A 23,513-nucleotide genomic window follows, 5' to 3' on the forward strand; every position below is an offset into this window, starting at 1 on the left:
CGTGTATAAAAAGTTTTTTTAATAGCTTGGGAAGAACTGGAAAGGATTAGGGTCTGAAAAGAGAAGTATGTAAAAATGGGGAATGAGTTGTGAGGAATAAAGGAGATGATGCTTTTATACTATCAAAAATGTATGTGTTAATCCTATTACCATTAATTTTTTAACATGAAATTTTGGTGATCATTGGCTATTTAGTATTTCTTTATTTCTGGAGTGTCATTAAGTCCTTAACAAATTGTTCTGAACTCCTTAATTAAATACGCACTGCATGTTATAAATAAGGAAATAGTAATTATTGAGCTGTAAACAAATATTTAAAATTGACTGGTTTTTAAAAATAATTATAAAAGTTATACAATCTGCAGAAGTAATTAGATAATAAGGAAAGAAATAAGGGAGGACGTAAGAAACACTCAAAATCCCACCATCTAGAGATAATTACTTAATATTTTGGTGCATTTCCTTCCTGACATCTTTTCATCCATTTGTGGTCTGTATACAAACAAACATACTCACCTTTAAAAAAAAAATTACAGAAGTAGGATCATCCTCCATATGTGGTTTTAATCTCTTCTTTTTAAATATCTAAATGCTATATGTTGGTATCTTTCTGTTAGTAACAGATTTATATAATCATTTTGAACTGCGTTATGGTATTCCATTGTCTGTATTTTTCTATTATTAATAAACATTTATGTTGTTTCTAGGTTTTTATTTTTGTTTTACTGTAGCAAATAATGTTTATTATGTTTGCCCACTTGTCTGATTATCCCTTTAGAATAAATTCTTAGAAGCAGAATTGTTGGATCACAGGGTATGCCCGTTTAGAATTTAGGAACATATTGCCACACTCTTTCTCCAAGTAGGTTGACTTTACTTACACGTCTATCAAAAGGGCACGGTGCTGCTTCTTTCTCCTTACTCTTGCCCACATTAGCTTTTTTCTGCTTATCTAAGCTGACAGGCAGATGATATTTTGCTTTCATTTATATTATTATTATTTTATTACCAGGGAGGTTGAATGTCTTCATTGTGTATTGGTTCTTTGTATTCATCTTTTGGTTATTTTGCATTTACTTGCTTTGTCCTTTTTTTCAACAGGCAGTGTTGTATGGTGATTATGATTGAGCTTTGAAGTTTTATCTGAATTCATAATCCCAGTGATACCATTAGCTGTGTGACTTGGGCAAATTAACTCTATGTCTTAGTTTCCTCATATGTAAAATGGGGAGAATAGTGGTCCTTACTTACCTCATAGGGTTGTTGTGAGGATTGCATGACATGTGAAGGGCCTGACAGATAACAAGCACTGCTACTAATCTTTTCACACTTGTGTATTTTTGTAGGATAGGTATAGGGTAGGAGTGTTTAAAATTAGATATCACCAAATTGCTGTCCTAAAAAGTTGCTCCTTTTGCACTAAAAACTGCATAACTCTTTTTAGTATCATATCAGTATTATGATTGTGTCCAAGCTCTCTTTTTCAATGATCTGTTTCTGTATTTGTCTGTATTCTGAAGAAATCAAAAGATTTGTGTATAAAAGTGTATGTATTTCCAACTTTCTATTGTAAAAAAATTCAAACATACAGAAAAGCTTAAAGACTTGGTTCTATGATCACCTGTATATCCACTGTCTACATAGGAGTTAGCAAAATTTCTTCCGTAAAGGGCCAGATATTTTCTGTAGTTATGTAAAGGGCCAGTAAATATTTTAGGCTTTGGAGGCCATATGGTCTCTGTTACAACTATTAATTCTGGAGTTGTAGAGAGAAAGCAGCTGTAGACAGCAGGTTAATGAAAGGGCATGGCAGTGTTCTAGTAAAAGTTTATTTACAAAAACAGGCTCAGCTGGATTTGGCTTGGGGTGTAGTTTGCCATTCTCAGGTCCAGCTTAAATAGTTAACAGATTGCTATATTTGCTTTGTCTGTAAATATGTTTGCACATACATATATATTTTTTCTGAGACACTTGAAACTAAGTTGCAATCATCATGGCACTATAGCCTTTAATATTTCAGCATGCCTCTCCTAAAAATAAACACATTCTCCTGCATAACCATAATACCATTATTACAGGTAAGAACATTGTAATTTTGTTCTTTTAATAGAATGAAGATTATATAATGTAGCACAAAAAGTATGAAAATCCTTAGACTTGCTCCTCAGCCATTGTAACCTATTAAACTGTCCTTGTCCCCATCCCTCTTTCCCTATCTTTTTCTTTTTTCTTTTTTTATGAATTTATTTATTTATTTATGTTTGGCTGCATTGGGTTTTCGTTGCTGCGCGTGGGCTTTCTCTAGTTGCGGCGAGCAGGGGCTACTCTTTGTTGCGATGGGCGGCCTTCTCATTGCAGTGGCTTCTCTTGTTGCAGAGCATGGGCTGTAGGTGCGTGGGCTTCAGTAGTTGTGGCTCGCGGGCTCTAGAGCGTAGGCTTAGTAGTTGTGGCACACGGGCTTAGTTGCTCCGTGGCATGTGGGATCTTCCCAGACCAGGGCTCGAACCTGTGTCCCCTGCATTGGCAGGCGGATTCTTAACCACTGCGTCACCAGGGAAGCCCTATCTTTTTCTTGATGTATTTCTTTAGGTAGAAATCTGTATTGGGCAATGCAATTTGCTGGTTTATTTTACCCAGTTACACAATCAAATGAAAGGAATGTTTTGACTTGTTTTTATGTGTTTGGTTTGTAGTTTTAAAGATCTTGGTTTTGTTTCTGTATTTAATGTGGTTTGAAAGAGAGAACTGTGTGTAATTTATAATCAGAAGAAGAGATTTCATTGTTACACATAGTCTCTGTAATTTCCATATGGTTGTTTGTACTTGTTTACGTAGCAGAAGAAACTGAAGGAAGGTGAAACCAATGATGTGCTTTGAAAAAGTGGCCAACTTTTGAGTTTTCATGCTAAAAGAATGAGGGAAAGTAATATAAATATTCGTACTATTTTCCAATTTAACTTTATTATGCTTTTACTTGATGAAAATTTATAACACTTCAGATAAAGCTGTTCCACTCTGTGAAAAGTTGTGCTGCAAGTTTATCCAGGGTACTTGCCCTATTTTTCTCTACTCTTCAATCCCCTACCCAAATTGAGCACTCTGCATTGTGCCTCTTCCCATATCATCTCTTTGGCTATGGATGCAGAGTGCCTTCTTAATTTATCCTTTTAAAAACACCAGTTTCTCCCTGGTTAGAAGGAAAGAATTTAGTATGTTGGTACAACTGTGGTACTGTGGGCTACAATTAGAAATAATGTGCTGCAAGATGAGATAAGTCTGTTTTTCTTAGATTAATGACATTGCTCTTAGTGGGAGGCAGGTTGCTTATTAGGAACAGACTCAAGATTATTGTTACATTTCTGTGTTCTACACAGAGGAAGCAAAATGTATAAAATTAGGATATCGATAGAAAGCCCAGAGATAAACCCACGCACATATGGTCACCTTATCTTTGATAAAGGAGGCAAGAATATACAACGGAGAAAAGACAGCTTCTTCAGTAAGGGGTGCTGGGAAAACTGGACAGCTACATGTAAAAAGAATGAAATTAGAACACTCCCTAACACCATACACAAAAATAAACTCAAAATGGATTAAAGACCTAAATGTAAGGCCAGACACTATAAAACTCTTAGAAGGGGGCTTCCCTGGTGGCGCAGTGGTTGAGAATCTGCCTGCCAATGCAGGGGACACAGGTTCGAGCCCTGGTCTGGTAAGATCCCACATGCTGCGGAGCAACTGGGCCCGTGAGCCACAACTACTGAGCCTGTGCGTCTGGAGCCTGTGCTCCGCAACAAGAGAGGCCACGACAGTGAGAGGCCCACGCACCGCGATGAAGAGTGGCCCCCACTCGCCGCAACTAGAGAAGGCCCTCGCACAGAAACGAAGACCCAACACAGCCATAAATAAATAAATTTATATTAAAAAAAGACCAGGGGCTTCCCTGGTGGCGCAGTGGTTGAGAATCTGCCTGCCAATGCAGGGGACACGGGTTCGAGCCCTGGTCTGGGAAGATCCCACATGCCGCGGAGCAACTGGGCCCGTGAGCCACAACTGCTGAGCCTGCGCGTCTGGAGCCTGTGCTCCACAACAAGAGAGGCCGCGATGGTGAGAGGCCCGCGCACCGCGATGAGGAGTGGCCCCCACTTGCCGCAACAAGAGGAAGCCCTCGCACAGAAACGAAGACCCAATGTAGCCATAAATAAATAAATAATTAAAAAAAAAAAAGACCAAACTCTTAGAGGAAAACATGGGCAGAACACTCTATGACATAAATCACAGCAAGATCCTTTTTGACCCACCTCCTAGAGAAATGGAAATAAAAACAAAAATAAACAAATAGGACCTAATGAAACTTAAAAGCTTTTGCACAGCAAAGGAAACCATAAACAAGACAAAAAGACAACCCTCAGGATGGGAGAAAATATTTGCAAACGAAGCAACTGACAAAGGATTAATCTCTAAAATATACAAGCAGCTCATGCCGCTTAACATCTAAAAAACAAACAACTGTATCCAAAAAATGGACAGAAGACCTAAATAGACATTTCTCCAGAGAAGATACACAGATTGCCAACAAACACATGAAAGGATGCTCAACATCACTAATCATAGAGAAATGCAAATCAAAACTACAATGAGGTATCACCTCATACAGGTCAGAATGGCCATCATCAGAAAATCTACAGACAATAAATGCTGGAGAGGGTGTGGAGAAAAGGGAACCATCTTGCACTGTTGGTGGGAATGTAAATTGATACAGCCACTATGGAGAACAGTATGGAGGTTCCTTAAGAAGCTAAAAATAGAATTACTGTATGATCCAGCAATCCCACTACTGGGCATATACTCAGCGAAAACCATAATTCAAAAAGACGCATGCACCCCAATGTTCATTGCAGCACTATTTACAATAGCCAGGACATGGAAACAACCTAAGTGTCCATCGACAGATGAATGGATGAAGAAGATGTGGCACATATATACAATGGAATATTACTCTGCCATAAAAAGAAACGAAATTGAGTTATTTGTAGTGAGGTGGATGAACCTAGAGTCTGTCATACAGAGTGAAGTAAGTCAGAAAGAGAAAAACAAATACCGTATGCTAACATATATATAGAATCTAAAAAAAAAAAATGGTTCTGAAGAACCTAGGGACAGGACAGGAATAAAGATGCAGAGGTAGAGAATGGACTTGAGGACGTGGGGAGGGGGAAGGGTAAGCTGGGACGAAGTGAGAGAGTGGCATGGACATATATACACTACCAAATGTAAAATAGCTAGCTAGTGGGAAGCAGCCACATAGCACAGGGAGATCAGCTCGGTGCTTTGTGACCACCTAGAGGGGTAGGATAGGGAGGGTGGGAGGGAGGGAGATGCAAGAGGGAAGAGATATGGGAACATATGTATATGTATAACTGATTCACTTTGTTATAAAGCAGAAACTAACACACCATTGTAAAGCAATTATACTCCAATAAAGATGTTTAAAAAAAAAAAGGGATTTATAGGGCTTCCCTGGTGGCGCAGTGGTTAAGAATCCGCCTGCCAATGCAGGGGACACAGGTTTGAGCCCTGGTCTGGGAAGATCCCACATGCCGCGGAGCAACTAAGCCCGAGCGCCACAACTACTGAGCCTGCGCTTTAGAGCCCATGAGCCCAGAGCTCGTGTTCTGCAGCAAGAGAAGCCACTGCAATGAGAAGCCTGCGCACTGCAATGAAGAGTAGCCCCTGCTCACCACAACTAGAGAAAGCCCGTGCACAGCAACAAAGACCCAACACAGCCAAAAATAAATAAATAAAATAAATAAATTTTAAAAAAAGGATTTACAGTAGTTTTTCTGGAAAATGAAATAACAATTTTCTTTATCTTTTTTTATACATACCTTTTTGTATGTTATACACTTAACACCTATTACTTTTTTAAAGAATTGTGACAACATATGTACACATAAAATTTACCATTTTAATCATTTTTAAGTGAACTGTTCAGCGACATCGAATACATTAATGTTTTTGTGCCACCATCACCACCATCTATTCACAAAATCCTTTTCATTTTGTAAAACTGAAACCCTGTATCTATTAAAGAATAACTTCCCATTTTTCCCCTTCTCCCAGCCCCTGGCAACCACCATCCTACTTTTTATCTCTATGAATTTGATGACTCTGGTACCTCATATAAGAAGAATCATCAGTATTTGTCCCTTTGGGACTTCTTTATTTTATCTAGCATAATGTCCTCAAGGTTAAGCCATGCTTTAGTATGTGCAGGCATTTTCTTCTTTTTCAAGGCTGAATACTATTCCGTTGTATGTATATAGCACATTTTGTTTATCCATTCATCCATCGATGGAGACTTGGGTGGCTTCCACCTTTTGGCTGTTATGAATAAGGCTGCTGTGAACATGGGTGTACAGATATTTCTTTGAGAATCCCTGCCTTTAACTCTTGGCTATATACCCAGAAGTGGAATTGCTGAATAATGTAGTAATTCTATTATTAATCTTTTGAAGAACTGCCATAGTATTTTCTATAGCAACTGCACCATTTTACATTCTCACCAACAGTACATAGGGGTCCCAGTTTTTCCACAGCCTTGCCAATGCTTGTTATTTTTTTCCTTAAAAAAATTTTTTTTGATAGTAGCCATCCTAATTGGTATGTGGTAGTATCCATTGTGTTGATATTTTTTGAAGGTTTAAAAATGTTTTAGTTGTGTAATCATATGACAGCAAGTTTTAATAAATGGAAATGGAATCACTCAATTTTGCTACTCTAACACCAATATTATTTGAATGTTATTTGGATATATGTTCTTTAGTCTTTTTAGGGCCTTTTTTTGTTTTTAAATTTAAAATTTTTTTCTTTTGGTTTTGTATTGTAAGCATTTCTCATTTTTAAACATGTTTTGTACAATAATCATTTGAATTTGAATTTTCCAAGGAAATGTTGCAAATGCTGAAGAATATATATAACATGATTGAATACTTAAGAACAGTTTTTAATTGTTTACTTTTTACCTATAGATAAGTGCTTGGTTTGTGTGATTTTTTTTTTAAAGTATCCGCAACATTTTTTAAGTACATATTTTTTTTAAATTAATTAATTTATTTATTTATTTTTGGCTGTGTTGGGTCTCCGCTTCTGTGTGAGGGCTTTCTCTAGTTGTGGCAAGTGGGGGCCACTCTTCATCGTGGTGCGCAGGCCTCTCACTATCGCGGCCTCTCTTGTTGCGGAGCACAGGCTCCAGACGCGCAGGCTCAGTAGTTGTGGCTCACGGGCCTAGTTGCTCCGCGGCATGTGGGATCTTCCCAGACCAGGGCTCGAACCCGTGTCCCCTGCAGGCGGATTCTCAACCACTGCGCCACCAGGGAAGCCCTGGTTTGTGTGATTTTAATTCCATAGTCTGGATGATATAGTGACTAAGTATGGTCTAGAAGTAGACAGTCTGGGTTTGAATCGCAGGTCTGCCACTTTTGTGCGTTTAGGCAAGATTTTTTTTTTTTTCCCCCTTTTAAATTAATTAATTAATTATTTAGGTTGCACCGGGTCTTAGTTGCAGCATGCGGGATCTTTGTTGCAGCATGCGGGATCTTTTAGTTGTGGCATGTGAACTTCTTAGTTGCGGCGTGCAACTAGTTCCCTGACCAGGGATCGAACCCGGGCCTTCTGGTTTGGGAACGTGGAGTCTTACCCACTGGACCACTAGGGGAGTCCCTAGGCAAGTTTCTTAAGCTCCCTGTGTCTCAATTTTTCATCTGTAAAGTGAGGATAATAACAGAACTTATCTCAGAGTTGTAAAGACCAAGTGAGCTAGTACTTGTAGAGCTTTAGAACTGTGCCTGGCACATCATACATACAAGATAAGCCTTTGCTCCATTATTGTTTTATTAGGTGGGATCTTATCTCTGGTTTTTAAAAATATATGCAATATGCAAGTAGTTACTGTGTCTCAGGTCCTTAGCTTAAAATGTCACAAGCACTACGTTAGAGGAGGGTGTAGTCTATAAGGTTGTTTTGGGGATTAAGATACACCCAAGGCAGAGAGTACTGGGCAAACTGCTAAATTAGTAACATGATACAACCATCTCTTGGAGACTGTGACTTGCTCGCTGCCATTTAGTCCTGTCAGCTACTCTAGGCTCTTTTGACCAGCTCAGCCTTTTGCTTTGCTTCTTTGGGTTTCCTCCCCAGATTTCTTGGCTTGGCACTCTATATTCCCTGTGTTTCTTAGTTAACAAATTTATTAAATTGTTAATTTATGTCAAATGCACTGATTTAAATTTTTGCAAAATATAACATTCTGTGATTATTATTATTTTAAAAATAAGTTTATTTTTGGCTGTGTTGGGTCTTCATAGCTGAGCACAGGCTTTCTCTAGTTGTGGTGAGCGGGGGCTACTCTTCGTTGTGGTGCGTGGGTTTCTCATTGCGGTGGCTTCTCTTTGTTGCGGAGCACGGGCTCTAGGTGTGAGGGCTTCAGTAGTTGTGGTGCGTGGGCTCAGTAGTTGTGGCTCACAGGCTCTAGAGTGCAGGCTCCGTAGTTGTGGCGCACGGGCATGTGGGATCTTCCCAGACCAGGGCTCGAACCCGAGTCCCCTGCATTGACAGGCGGATTCTTAACCACTGTGCCACCAGGAAAGTCCACATTCTGTGATTATTAATACCATATTTCATTTGATAGTCAGTATAAATCTGAGATATGGTAAAGTCCTCATTGAACAACTCTCGTTATACCAGAGATTAAGTGACCTGCCTGATGTCACAGAGCAATTGAGAACTTTAGCTGGAACTTGAATTCAAGCCACCTGACTTCAAGGCAATGTTTCTTTCTTGACATATCATCACATTTTAAGACAGTGCTTCGTTCTTTCTTTCCTAATTGTTTGATGGTATGTTTAATGATTTCTCGATATTACATAAAGATAGCATGCCTCCCTCTTTTAAATTTAATAGCTAGTAAAATTTATCTGACTCCTTTTCTCATATACTAGCTGCATTTTGTAGTCTTTAAGCCCAACATCAGCAAAGAATGAAATGAAATCTGAGATCTAAATGTTTTACCTGATTAAATTCTTTTTTTTTTTTTGCTATATAGTGTAATTTATTTGTATCTCATTCCTTTTTTTTTGACATCTTTATTGGAGTATAATTGCTTTACAATGGTGTGTTAGTTTCTGCTTTATAACAAAGTGAATCAGCTATACACCTGATTAAATTCTTAATTTTTTTTTTTTTTTTGCCGCACTGTGGGGCATGCGGTTTCTTAGTTCCCTGACCAGGGATTGAACCCTTGCCCCCCTACATTGGGAGCGCAGAGTTTTAACCACTGGACTGCCAGGGAAGTCCCTAAATTCTTAATTTTTTTACATGAATGTTTTCTGAAAAGCATTTCATGTTTCATGCTTATATTTATTTTATATGATTCGAACAAGGTAGATTTCCCTTATACTGCTTAGCATATGTAATATCTGGCTCATTTCAACATTGCTGTCAGACTTAAATTAAGTCTTGGCATTAGAATATCTTTACAGTTCTACTTTTCCCTTTCCCCTCTGCATGTCTGTTTCTAATTGTTTTTCTCCTATATTCCCAGCAGTCTCCCGTCCTAAGAAAGAATGTACCTTGAGCTGTAGAGTCTATCACACTTCATTAAGTGAAGTATATTTTTCTACTTAATTTCTTATATATTCCTTATATATGTATTGGCTCTCTCACATGATTTTAAAAATTTAATTGTCATTAGCATTTTTGATAGTGTAAATCACCTATATTGGTGAGAATATAAATTAGTTAAGGCTCAACTTTTGTTTTTTTCATGTAATTAGCTGCATAATGTATAATGAACTCTGAATGATATCAGTATATTGTTGATTTACTCATTGTCAAATCCAAAATCTGATATCCTTGGTAGATATGTAGACTTGTGATAGGCGTTTGGCATTTTATGTTTTGGGCAGTGTAACTTTAAATCTACATAAACTTCTCTGCCTTTTGCCTCTGCTGTGTTCATAGATTCCAGGAGGGCTTCGTGTATGGACCTCAAGCGTTGGAGGTAGCAGACTTTTCAGCAGAAGGTAAAGCAGAGTGTTGCCTTCTGGTGTCATTGTGTGTGTGTGCTGGAGTGGGTATGTGACAGGCGAGAGGTTTTCACGAATGTCATCACAAAATAATTTATAATGGTGCATTTCACAAAACGTAAAGCCAAGCTAATACTTGAATAATTTTATTCAGTATTACTAAAATCCATAAAAAATAGAAAACTTTTAATAGAACTAAGGACTAAATTTCAGTTTCTCTGCTGTTAACTAAACAGTAAGAGTAAAAGGAAAAGAGCATTAGCATAATGTACAGTATATGCTATCTAACTTTCTCAGACCTAATTTCACTATGACTTCTTCCTTGGAAGTTATCCAAGTCATTATTCATGTTGTATTCTTCCTTGCTGCTCCTTTTACTGAAAGATTGCTTCACAATAAATAGGCAGCCTAGTCCATGACTCATGGACTGGAGGACAGACCCATGTGCCAAAAATCTTAGTTTCCAATATGCTAATTACCTCTCTGCAGAACTTGTTAATATGCTCTTCTCTCAATTTAGTTCTTGTTTCAGTAGAGAAACAGATCCCACACATTTGTCAAATATGTTTTTATAGAGACTTTCTTAATGAGTTATTTTTCAGAAAATAATATGACATAACTTTCCTGGGTAATACTTCGATTTTTTAAAAAAATACAAATATTTTGCCATTTAGGTGCCAGATATTACAGATATTACTTTCTTTGAATTTATGAAACCATTTATGAACTTTCTTCAGATGATACTTGAGTAGGGTTTTTTTTTTTTTTTTTTAAGACCTATAGCAGCTAACAGTGTTGTATTCTTAAAATTAATAACGTGGCTAGTTTTCAGATAGATTCTGAATGGGAATTAGAGGAATGGTTTTCTTATGTCTTCTGGAAATTATATTTGTATTGATATCAAGTGGCTGCATATTATACTGTATATTAAGGATATACACCTTATGTGACGTTAGGGGAGTATATATTTATTAAGTTTCTACTCTGTGCCCTACAAAGGATCACTCCATTTTACAATCAACCCAGTTTCACTATTTCTTTCACTTTCCTTCTATTCAGAGAAGCTGCTTTTCTTAACTAGAAGAGTTTCAGGCTTTTTATTGAGTTAGCTGCAATTTTACCTCCTATGCCCTTTCTCCTTTCTCCCTTTTTTTTTTTTTTTTTAATTTTTTGGCCACGCTACGCGGCATGTGGGATCTTAGTTCCCCAAGCAGGGATCGAACCTGCACCCCCCTGCATTGGAAGCACGGCGTCTTAACCACCGGACCGCCAGGGAAGTCCCTCTTTTGGTCTTTTCACTGGCCAGTTGGAGGATATTTTCTATTTACCAACAGTAGATTGGAAGTGATTTCTTTCTTTCTTTCTTTCTTTAATTAATTAATTAATTTATTTTGGCTGCGTTGGGTCTTTGTTGCTGCGCGCGGGCTTTCTCTAGTTGCGGCGAGCGGGGCCTACTCTTCGTTGAGGTGTGCAGGCTTCTCATTGTGGTGGCTTCTCTTGTTGCAGAGCACAGGCTCTAGGCGCGCGGGCTTCAGTAGTTGTGGCTCACGGGCTTAGTTGCACCGCGGCATGTGGGGTCTTCCCGGACCAGGGCTTGAACCCATGTCCCCTGCATTGGCAGGCGGATTCTTTACCACTGCACCACCAGGGAAGTCCCTAGAGCAGCTTTAGGTTTACAGAAAAATTGAGTGGAAAGTACAGAGAGTTCCTATATACGCTTTTACTGCCTCAACCCCATCCTCCCCACCCCCATCTCCCTATGATTAACATCTTGCTTTAGTGGTATGTTTGCTACAGTTGATGAGCCATTATTATTGATTGTTATTAACTAAATCCATAGTTTACCTTAAGGGTCACTCTTTGTGTTGTATATTCTGTGGGTTTGACAAATGCATAATCACATGTATCCACCATTACAGTATCATACAGAATAATTTTACTGCTCTAAACATACCCCCTGTTGCAGGAGAATGGGGCACAAGAGGTTGGTCATGTCACAGGTCTTGGGCGAGTTCCTGGGATGGGCAGCCAAGTGAGGGTTCTTGGCTTCGCGCAGGGCAAAATTCAAGAGCAAGCCATAGTAAAGTGAAAGCAAGTTTATTTAGAGAGATACACATTCCATAGGCACAATGCAGATGTCTCCAAAGGCAAGTGTGGCCCCGTGCTGTGGGGTGGTTAGTTTTTATGGGCTGGGTAATTTCATAGGCTAACAAGTGGGAAGAATATTCTATCTTGGAGAAGGGGTGGGGATTTCTAGGAATTGGGCCACTGCCCACTTTTTGGCTTTTTAGGGTCAGCCTTGGAACTGTCATGGCACCTGTGGGTGTATTACAATGAGCGTATAATGAGGCTCAAGATCTACTGGAAGTAGAATCTTCCTCCATCTTGGGCCTAGTTGGTTCTAACCAGTATTTGTCATATCCTCAACAGCTGTGTCATTCTTTTAATGGTTCTGCCCTGCTCCCTTCCCTCCTGTCTCACCTGTGCTCCATCCATTTATCCCTGCCTCCTTTCCTTTGAGCCCTTGGCAAGCACGGATCTTTTTTTGTCTATATAGTTTTCCCTTTCCAGAATGTCATAGTTGTAATCATACAGTATGTAACCTTTTCAGTTTAGCTTTTTTCACTTAGTAATAAGCATTAAGCTTCCTCCATGCCTTTTCATGGCTTGATAGCTCATTTCTTTTTAGTGTTGAATTACATCGCACCATCTGGATATGCCACAGTTAATCTATTCATTCACCTACTGAAAGATATCTTGGCTGCCTCTAAGTTTTGGCAGTTATGAATAAAGTTGCTATAAACATTTGTGTGCAGATTTTTGTGGGGACTGAAGTTTTCAGTTCATTTTGGTAAATATCAAGGAGTGCAATTGCTGGATCGTATGATAAGAGTATGTTTAGTTTTGTAAGAAACTGCCAAACTGTTTTCCAACGTGATTATACCGTATCAACTTGAGTGTCAGTTTGTCAGTGTCCACAAAATAACTGGCTTGGATTTTGACTGGGATTATGTTGAATCTATACATCAAATTGAGAAGAATTTACATCTTGACAATATTAGGTTTTCTTAGTCACGTACATGGAATATCTCTCCCTTTATTTAGATATTTTTTGATTTTTCAGTTTTATAGTTTTCCTTGTATAGATCTTATACATGTTTTGTTAGGTTTATACCTAAGTAATTCATTTTTTGGGGTTCTGTTGTAAATGTTATTGTGTATTTAATTTTCAATTCCAACTTTTCATTGCTGGTATATAAGAAAGCAATTGCTTTTGTATATTAACCTTGTATCCTGCAACCTTGCTATCATTGTTTATTTGTTCCAGGAGTTCTCTTGTTGTTCTTTGGGATTTTCTCCAGACAGTTATACAAATACAATTTTATTTCTTCCTTAATCTGTGTACTTTTTATTTCCTTTCCACATTTTATTGTATTGGCTAGGACTTCCAGTATGATTTTGAACAGGAGTAGAGAGAGCAGATATTCTTGCCTTGTTCCTGATCTTATCGGGGAAACCATCTAGTTTCTTTTCATGACCTATGATAATCTCAATAGATTATCCTAATTAGTGATATAAAAGATGTGAAGTATTGCTCATATCAGGTCATAAGAGGACTCTTCTCCCACCCTGCAGTCCTTTTCCCTCACCTAAACTTCTTTGAGAAAGATAAGATTAAATTGATGGTTATAAAAATATTTTAAATGATGGGATTCAGGCACTTTTTCACATAATACCTTATATTTAGTAACTGTGCACATTACTTAGTTCCTCTGCTCTCTGGTGAACTTCTGTAGGGCAAAAACTATGTCTCAACTATAACACTGTGCAAGATATTTTACATATGTGATCTCATTTATCTTGAAAATTGTGCAATGTTAGTATTATTATTCCTAATTAACAGGTGCAAAAACTGGTACTCTGAGGGTATAAGTAATTTCTTAGCTGTGTGACTTAGTATCAATATAAGAGGTGTATAATTCCATCATCTAAGCTCTTTAAATCACATACTATGGAAAAGTTACCTTACGAAGTGGTATATGATGAATGTCACGTGTATAGTACAGAAATGTACTTGGTGAATGCAGAGCAGAGAGCTTTGACCTCAGGCTAGAGTAGAATGTTCACAAAATTTCTAGAAAGGTCAACCTTGTCTGATGTAGAGAAGAAAAAGGGAAAGAGAGATCAGGAAGATCAGTCAGTGTGGAAAAGACCAAGGGCCAAACACAACAAGTATTTTGTGATTTGACAGTATAATATAAAAATATAAAAATTTCTGCTGTTGTAGTAAAATGCAATAGAACAAACTGTGTCTATTATATTAAATAAGAACGCCTCCATTTTTCTCTTAATTTCATCTGGATTTGCTTATAGGTGTTGAGTACGAGAGAGTCCACCACAGAACCATTGTGTAAGTCCCACATCATCAATTACCAACAACTTCTTTGCCGAGTTAGAGCAATCAGTGCAGCAAGTGTGGAGGGGAGCAAAAGCCTGGGGCATATTGGAAGATCAGAGGAACCCTAAAAAAAGGAGCTTCCTAAAGTCAAGTATATTTTATGTATCCCTTTCCCATATCTCAGTTGGTTAAGTACCCCACAACTAGCCATTAATATGCTAAAAGCTGTGGAGTTGCAAAGCCCTAATAGAAGGCGTCCTTGCTTTCAGTGACATTCGTGTTAGTTGGGAAGACCAGAGTACAGCAACATAATTAGAAACCACTGAGCAGTGTTTAGCATCATGTAGTGTAGTATCCACTGTTAATACTGTGGAGGTTCTTCTCCTTAAATGATGTTCTTCAGGGTTCTGTCCTCTCTGCTATTATCATGAGTTTCATTTCTAAATTTTTTCACACTCTGTCTCTAGCCCACATCTTCCTTCTAAGCTCTAGGTTTATCCAAATGCCTTTTCGACATCTCCATTTAAACAAGACCACAGTCCTCTCAACTTCAGTTTACAAAAACTTCCCCAGTCTGTTCTTTTTAGCTCAGTGAATGACACCACTGTCACCCAGTTGTCCAAGTCAAAAAATGAGAATCATTCTTCCTTTACTTTCTCTTGTTTCTTAACCACATGTTCTGTTGATACTGTTTCCTTATTATCTTTCAGTTCCATCTACTTTTTATTTCTTCTGCCACCATTCTAATTTAGACTGTAGTCATCTCTTAAATTACTGCAAAGGCCTTTTAATGTTAGTCTCCTTGTTCCCTCTTCATCTCCAAACTATTCACAAAAACACAGATTGATTAAAATCCTTTTCTGCTTGGAATGAAGTCCAGTTTCCTTAATGTGGCTTACCTGTTCTGTTTGAACTGGCCCTGCCTTCTTTTCATTCAGCTTTAACTTGCTTTCCCCTATTCTAAACCAGCTTTACCAGACTTCAAATTCATCGTTCTCTTTTGCCTCTGAGCCTTGACCCGTGCTGTTCCCTTTTGCAGAAGGGGAATAAGAAGAAGTGAAGCCGTAGTGACCAAAAGCACAGACTCTGGAGCCAGGCTTCCTAGATCCTGGTGAATCTTGGATCTGCCCCTTAACTAGCTGTGTGATCTAGAGTGATCTAACCTCTCTGCTTTTAGTGTCCTCATCTGTACAATGGAGAGAGTATAGTACTTGCTTCCTAGCAGCACGTTGTGAGGATTAAAAGAGTTAATGTGGTTGAGGCTCAAAGAACGATACCTGCCTCATACTAAGTACTATATAAATGTAGCTATTTTTATAACTCTTATTATAAATGTGTTGTGGTACTGGATAGCATAAATTTTTATGTTTTAAAGGTGATTTAATGATTAAAGAAAAATGCTTTTTTTTCTCATAAATTATGACTTGATTGACTCATTATTATTGTTTTTTTAATATATTTATTTTATTTATTTTTGGCTTCATTGGGTCTTCATTGTTGCACGCGGGCTTTCTCTAGTTGCGGCGAGCAGGGGCTACTCTTTGTTGCGGTGTGCGAGCTTCTCATTGCAGTGGCTTCTCTTGTTGCGGAGTACGGGCTCAGTTGCTCCGCAGCATGTGGGATCTTCCCGGACCAGGGCTCAAACCTGTGTGCCCTGCATTGGCAGGTGGATTCTTAACCACTGTGCCACCAGGGAAGTCCCTGTTATTGGTATTTAACTTTGTTCTTGTCTGGACAACAGCTTTATTTTCCTAACTTCTTGTTTTTCAGCTTTTTAGTGACTAGAATTTGATCTTAGGTTGATATTCCTATGAAATGGATCATCTGACAACATTAGGTTTACCTGAATTTTTATACAGACTAATCCAGGTTAACCTATATGGAAACTTCTAAAAAAAAATTAATTCTTTATAGCTAATAGCTGACTTTTTACTTTATGATATATGTCATGTTGATTAAAGTTTCAAGTAAAGTCCTTTAAAGGAATTCGCTTTTTCAAGTGTATTTCAGAGATTGTGGATTATAATGGTTCAAATGGTTCGGATTCTAGCAAGGATACTTACTATATTAGGAAATAGACTATCTGAAAGGAAAAACTCTGTTTATCTCTCTATTCACAACTCTCCTTACACCCAACACTACCCAAATTACTTCTGACACCAGAGATGTGCAGGTTTTTTCCCATACTGGCCAATTCTCCGACACCAGCTGGGTATCCTACAATTTAACTCAATATCGACCCCACAGGTTAAAGGCTCAGTCCCACAAGACTACCCCTCACTTCAGATGCCAGTGGCAAGTGTTGGGTCCCCCAGGTTGCCCACAACCTCTGACTCAGCTACAAATTGAAGGTTCCCACGACCCCTTCCTCAGGTTCAGTCATTTACTAGAATGGCTCATAGAACTCAGGAAAACAGTTTACTTACTAGATTACTGGTTTATTACAAAGGATATATTAAAGGATACAAATGAACAGTCAGATGAAGAATATATAGGGCTAGGTCTATGTCCAGAAGGGTCCCAAGCACAAGAGCTTCTATCCCTGTGGAGTTTTGGGGTGTATGTACCACCATCCCAGCAAGTGGATGTGTTCTTGTTCACCAACCCAGAAGCTCTCTGAATTCTGTACTTTAGGGATTTTTATGGAGGCTTCATTATGTAGGCATGATTGATTAAATCCTTGACCATTGGTGAATAATTAAATCCCCAGGCCCCCATTTGGGGCTGGGGTGGTGGTGGGCATGCTGAAAGTTCTGATTACTTGGTTTGTTCCCCTGGCAACCAGTCCCCATGCAGTGGCTCTCTAGGGACTTTCCAAAAATCACTTCAGTAACATAAACTCAGGTGTGGTTGAAAGGGGCTTGTTATGAATAACAAAAGAGCTTCTTTTATTTTTATCCTTCTGAAGCTATTCCAAGAATAAAAACCAAATATTATAAGAAAAGATGCTCATATGCTCTAATCACTTAGGAAATTACAAGGATTTTAGGAGTTGTGAGCCAGGAACCCCCGAGGAAGACCCCACAATATGTTTTCTTATTATATCACAGTATCACATTCTCTGTTATCATAGTACTTAAGATCAGCCAGGAAAAACATGTAATAGCTTAAACTTTATCAAAAGAAGATTCCTCAGTGGTCTAGGTTTGGCTGAACTTTCAGGAGTATGGTGAAAAACTAGTATATATTTAAATTTTAAGTGTTGATTTTGATATCTTGACTTGTGGATTTCTTTTTTGAGTATTTGTTTTTTCATTGATACTTATGATTTGAGATGATTTCATGAGGACTGAAATCTGAAAGTGTACCTAAAGGAACAGGTTGATGATCTAGTTCTATCTGATCTGATAGTGCTAGACTAGAGAATGACAAAATATTTATATTTTTCTCCTTCCCTCCTAGAAGGAGATCGCTGCTTTCTGGTGAACTTTTAAATATGAATACTTTTCCAATAAAAATATTGGTGTTTGATTATTACTGTCATTTGAATTTTATTCCCCAGAATATTTTATTTTTATCTTTAGAATATGTATCTTTAAAAGAAGGTTTTCCAGGGGCTTCCCTGGTAGCTCAGCGGTTAAGAATCCACCTGCCAATGCAGGGGACACGGGTTCGAGCCCTGGTCCGGGAAGATCCCGCATGCCACGGAGCAACTAAGCCCGTGTGCCACAACTCCTGAGCCCGCATGCCACAACTACTGATGCCCACGTACCTAGAGCCCACGCTCTGCAACAAGAGAAGCCACCGCAATAAGAAGCCTGCGCACCACAACGAAGAGTAGCCCCCGCTCTCTGCAACTAGAGAAAGCCTGCGTGCAGCAACGAACACTCAACATAGCCACAAAAAAAAAAAAAAATTACAAAAATGAGTAAGATAGTCTCCTTCTTCTTTTGGGGATGGGGAAAAAAAGCCTGAGTCAATTATAAGTAATTGTAATAGCAAAATAGAGTATGGTACAGTTCTTGACAGAATTTTGAACAAAGTGTTTGCTCTACTAATCATGTTCTTGCAAAGCATCAACAAATGTCAGATATGACAAGCTCTTTTCCATTCTTTCCAGTTTGACTTCGCTTCTGCATTTGATGCTTTTGCCCACTTACCTTTAATACTGTTTTTTATTATTTTTCTTTTAACTCTCTAACTACTGTTTATTAGTTACTTCCCTCAATTTTTTTTTATTAGAAATGTTTTGTAAAAGCAGAAAAGTTCAAACTCTAGAACAATGAATACCCACATAACCTCCAGCTAGATTTAACTATTGTTATCGTTTTTGCATTTTTTTCCTCTCTCACTCTGTATGTATATAAATGTAGTTTTTGTTCTTATGGAACCATTTGAAATTAAGTTGCCACTGTCATGACATGCCAGCCCAAAATACTTCTACATTTCCTAAGAATAAGGGTATTCTCCTGCATAACCATAATGCCACTATCCTACATTTAAGACAATAAAATAAAAATTAAAAAATAAAATTAACTATGGTAAAATAATATTGTATAATATCTAGTGTATTGTCACAATTTCCCAAGTGTCTGACAAATAAACTTTTGTAGCTGTTTTTATATAAACTACAATCTATAAGGTTTTCATGCATAATATTTAGTTGTTACATGTCTTGAGTAGACTATCCCCCAACCCTACCTTTTTTATGAGTCTTTTTTTTTTTTTAAGAAGTCAGACCAATTTTCTTGTAGTGTCTCACATCTAGATTTGCCTATTATCAAGGACGTTTAAATATTTCTCCTGCAGCCTGTTGAAGGTAGTGGCATTCAGCAGAGAAGGGCTTCCCAACCCCTGTGGCATGGCTACTGTGAATAGGTTATGGGTCCTATTATTAATCCTCTAAGTTCTTCGGCCACTGGTGGAGTTTGGGGCAGTGGAAGCCCATGAGCACTGTCAGTTGACTCTGGTAAGCAATATAATTGTTAACATTAGGTAGGTGCCATGATGTGAAAGAGCCTAGGCTACCATCTTCAGCTCTTTTCTTCTGTGCTCTCTTTGTGATCACGTTTACTTCTGTGATTTTAACAGTTGCCTGTGTAGTGATGTTTTCTTTTCTAAATTGCACTTTATTTCCTTTTGTTCATCTTCTCCTGGCTATTCAGTAGTCACTTCAAAATCTACACATCCAAAATGAATTTATTCTTTACTTGCTAGCTGGCTCATTGTCAGTATTATTCTTTTCTTGGGCAGGGGTAGTAGAAGGTGTGGTGTAAATAACCTTGCTTTCACTGACTGGAAACCTCAGTCATCAGCTGTTTCTCTGGCTGTCTGCTTAGCACTCTCTTATTTACATGTACACATATGTGCATACACATTTATTCATCAAATACTTCTTTAATGCCTACAGTGTTTCTATATATATTTGACCACAGTAGATAAGTCTATATCTGGATGGCCTCTTGAATGCATTCCCTCCATTCTTACCCTATTTACTCTAATTTTGGCCTTCAGCAGTCCTTCCCAGAACTTTTACAATTGTCTCCCTACCTCTGGCTTTAAACCTTCTGATTCATTCTGCATACTGTCTGCTTACTGAGAATACTTGTTTGATCATATATTTCTCTTGCTTGAAAACCTCTGATGGCTTCCCATTATACAGGAAAAATGCCAGCTTTTTTAGCATACCATACAAGACTATGGTAATTCCATCTTCTTTGCTCTTTTTACGTATTACTTCATCTCTTGTGTTCTAGCTATACTTGTCTTCTGCTAATTTCTTGAATATAGCATGGATTTTAATCTTCAAACTTTATTCACACATTTCTGGTGTCCATAAGGCTCTGACCCTTCTTTGCTTAATGAAATCCTGCTTATCTTTCAAGGTACACTTGGCACGTTCCCTTTGAAAATTATTTACCTAATAGCCCTCTTTATCTACTGCCTGCACCAGAACCAAACCCTTCTTAATATTCTTTATCTGATGTACTTTGCACATTTGTCTGTTATAGTGCTTGTGTTTCTTGTTTTTGGCCACGCTACATGGCATGCAGGACCTTAGTTCCCCAACCAGGGATCGAACCTGTGCCCCCTGCAGTGGAAGCTCGGAGTCTTAACCACTGGACCGCCAGGGAAGTCCCTTATAGTGCTTATCAGATTGTATCCCTTGCTTGTGTGTCTCTCATTGTAAAGGTTCACAAGGGAAAGGATCCTCTTTTTCTTCTTATTTTTCTTAGAGCACAAGGCCTGGCACGTAGCACATGCTTAGTAAAATATTTCTGAAAGGAATGTCTGGCGTTACTTGTTACATTACCTTCTGTAGCAAGTAAGTCTAACTTGAGATCATGAATTCTCAAAGGAAGATAATAGTTTATATAAAATAATTGTTTTACACTAAATATTTGCTAATGATTACTTTCTGTGTAATACAGTCCTTAATTATATATGTTTTAAACTTAACACTTTTGATACCTGAATTCTTAAAGCATTACTGCAGATATGTTTGTTTTAATTAAAATCACTTCTGAGCAATAAGAATTTGCCATAATAGGAGTTTCTGGAATTTTATTATTTTAGAGCTTTTAAAACAGTAAATGTTTATCTGAATTAGAATTCTGAATAAAAGAAATAGTATAAAATGAAGATCGTTTTTTAGAGAAAGAGAGATATATTAATTAATAAATCAGTTTTTAAGAAAAGAGACTAAATAAAAGCAGTCTTTCTAAAGAATGAAGGCAAAAAGATAAACTGTCAGATTTCCATGTTGCAAGGGAATACTGAACTTGAATAAGGGAGACTATTACTGTACATCGGTGATAGAGAACGAGTAGATGAAATATATGGTAGATGAAAGCATAAAGAAGGTGCTAGTGTTATTTGACATTATTTGTTAATAAGGGGAGTGCAAAATAATAACAGTACCCTCTGGTACAAGATTTTTAATATTTCAGAATTATTTTTAAAGGACTATTGTCATTTAAATGAAAAAATCCTGATAATTAAAAATGCTGTGGTGTTGAATTGTTACGGCAAATGAAATGATATGACGTCTGCATTTTGTTTCAAAATAATCAAGAAAAGTGGAGGCAGTAGAAATAAGATTGGCCGCATATTGATAATTGTTGAAGCTGTGTGAGAGTTACATAGAGTATCACTGTCATTTATTTTGATTTTTTGTTTGTTCATTTTTGGAAAATTTCATGATAAATTAAAAAACATTATGGTATTGTATAATAAAGGAAAGAGTCCCCAAATAAGGAATCATTGCTGCTAGGCTGAATGAATATAGAGTTCATGATATTGAATAATTCAGAATTACCAATGTAAAACTAAATGATATTTTTTGGTTTCTGTTTTTCAAAATTTTTATTCCATATTGTTTTATTCTTTTTTTTGAATTTGGAATTTTTTAATTTATTTTTTTATACAGCAGGTTCTTATTAGTTACCCATTTTATACATATTAGTGTATATATGTCAATCCCAATCTCCCAATTCATCACACCCCCCACCGCTTTCCCCCCTTGGTGTCCATACGTTTGTTCTTTACATCTGTGTCTCAATTTCTGCCCTGCAGACTGGTTCATCTGTACCATTTTTCTAGGTTTCACATATATGCGTTAATATACGATATTTGTTTTTCTCTTTGACTTACTTCACTCTGTATTACAGTCTCTAGATTCATCCACGTCTCTACAGATAACCCAATTTCATTCCTTTTTATGGCTGAGTAATATTCCATTGTATATATGTACCACATCTTCTTTATCCATTTGTCTGTCGATGGGCATTTAGGTTGCTTCCATGACCTGGCTATTGTAAATAGTGCTGCAATGAACATTGGGGTGCATGTGTCCTTTTGAATTATGGTTTTCTCTGGGTATATGCCCAGTAGTAGGATTGCTGGGTCATATGGTAATTCTATTTTTAGTTTTTTAAGAAACCTCCATACTGTTCTCCATAGTGGCTGTATCAATTTACATTCCCACCAACAGTGCAAGAGGGTTCCCTTTTCTCCACACCCTCTCCAGCATTTGTTGTTTGTAGATTTTCTGATGATGCCCATTCTAACTGGTGTGAGGTGATACCTCATTGTAGTTTTAATTTGCATTTCTCTAATAATTAGTGATGCTGAGCAGCTTTTCATGTGCTTCTTGGCCATCTGTATGTCTTCTTTGGAGAAATGTCTATTTAGGTCTTCTGCCCATTTTTTGATTGGGTTGTTTGTGTTTTTGATATTGAGCTGCATGAGCTGTTTATGTATTTTGGAGATTAATCTTTTCTCTGATGATTCATTTGCAAATATTTTCTCCCATTCTGAGGGTTGTCTTTTCGTCTTGTTTGTAGCTTCCTTTGCTTTGCAAAAGCTTTTACGTTTCATTAGGTCCCATTTGTTTAATTTTGTTTTTATTTCCATTACTCTAGGAGGTGGATCAAAAAAGATCTTGCTGTGATTTATATCAAAGAGTGTTCTTCCTGTGTTTTCCTCTAAGAGCTTTATAGTGTCCGGTCTTACATTTAGGTCTCGAATCCATTTTGAGTTTATTTTTGTGTATGGTGTTAGGGAGTATTCTAATTTCATTCTTTTACATGTAGCTGTCCAGTTTTCCCAGCACCACTTATTGAAGAGACTGTCTTTTCTCCATTGTATATCTTTGCCTCCTTTGTCATAGATTAGTGGACCATAGGTGCATGGGTTTATCTCTGGGCTTTCTATCTTGTTCCATTGATCTATGTTTCTGTTTTTGTGCCAGTACCATATTGTCTTGCTTACTGTAGCTTTGTAGTATATTCTGAAGTCAGGGAGTCTGATTCCTCCAGCTCCGTTTTTCTCCCTCAAGACTGCTTTGGCTATTCGGGGTCTTTTGTGTCTCCATACAAATTTTAAGATGATTTGTTCTAGCTCCGTAAAAAATGCCATTGGTAATTTGATAGGGATTGCATTGAATCTGTAGATTTCTTTGGGTAGTATACTCATTTTCACAATGTTGATTCTTCCAATCCAAGAACATGGTATATCTCTCCATCTGTTGGTATCATCTTTAATTTCTTTCATCAGTGTCTTATAGTTTTCTGCATACAGGTCTTTTG

At 37.6% G+C, this 23,513-nt stretch overlaps 1 protein-coding gene across 9 annotated transcripts in view; it reads left to right on the forward strand.

Annotated features, from left to right (window-relative positions):
• CDK19 (cyclin dependent kinase 19) overlaps nt 1-23,513 on the forward strand; it is a 180,058-nt gene that overhangs the window by 22,469 nt on the left and 134,076 nt on the right. The window contains exons 1-2 of one of the 9 annotated variants that reach the window (XM_082404793.1): nt 9,611-9,661; nt 10,021-10,082. The exons of 6 other annotated variants lie outside the window; for them this stretch is intronic. The gene's annotated coding sequence lies outside the window, so the exon portion shown is untranslated. Of the gene's footprint in view, nt 1-9,610; nt 9,667-10,020; nt 10,083-23,513 lie in introns of those variants that run through there. 2 more of the 9 variants (XM_082404794.1, XM_082404792.1) reach the window with 2 other exon arrangements.

Source organism: Balaenoptera borealis (assembly GCF_965194805.1).
Source record: "Balaenoptera borealis genome assembly, chromosome: 9".
Taxonomy (NCBI): Eukaryota; Metazoa; Chordata; class Mammalia; order Artiodactyla; family Balaenopteridae; genus Balaenoptera; species Balaenoptera borealis.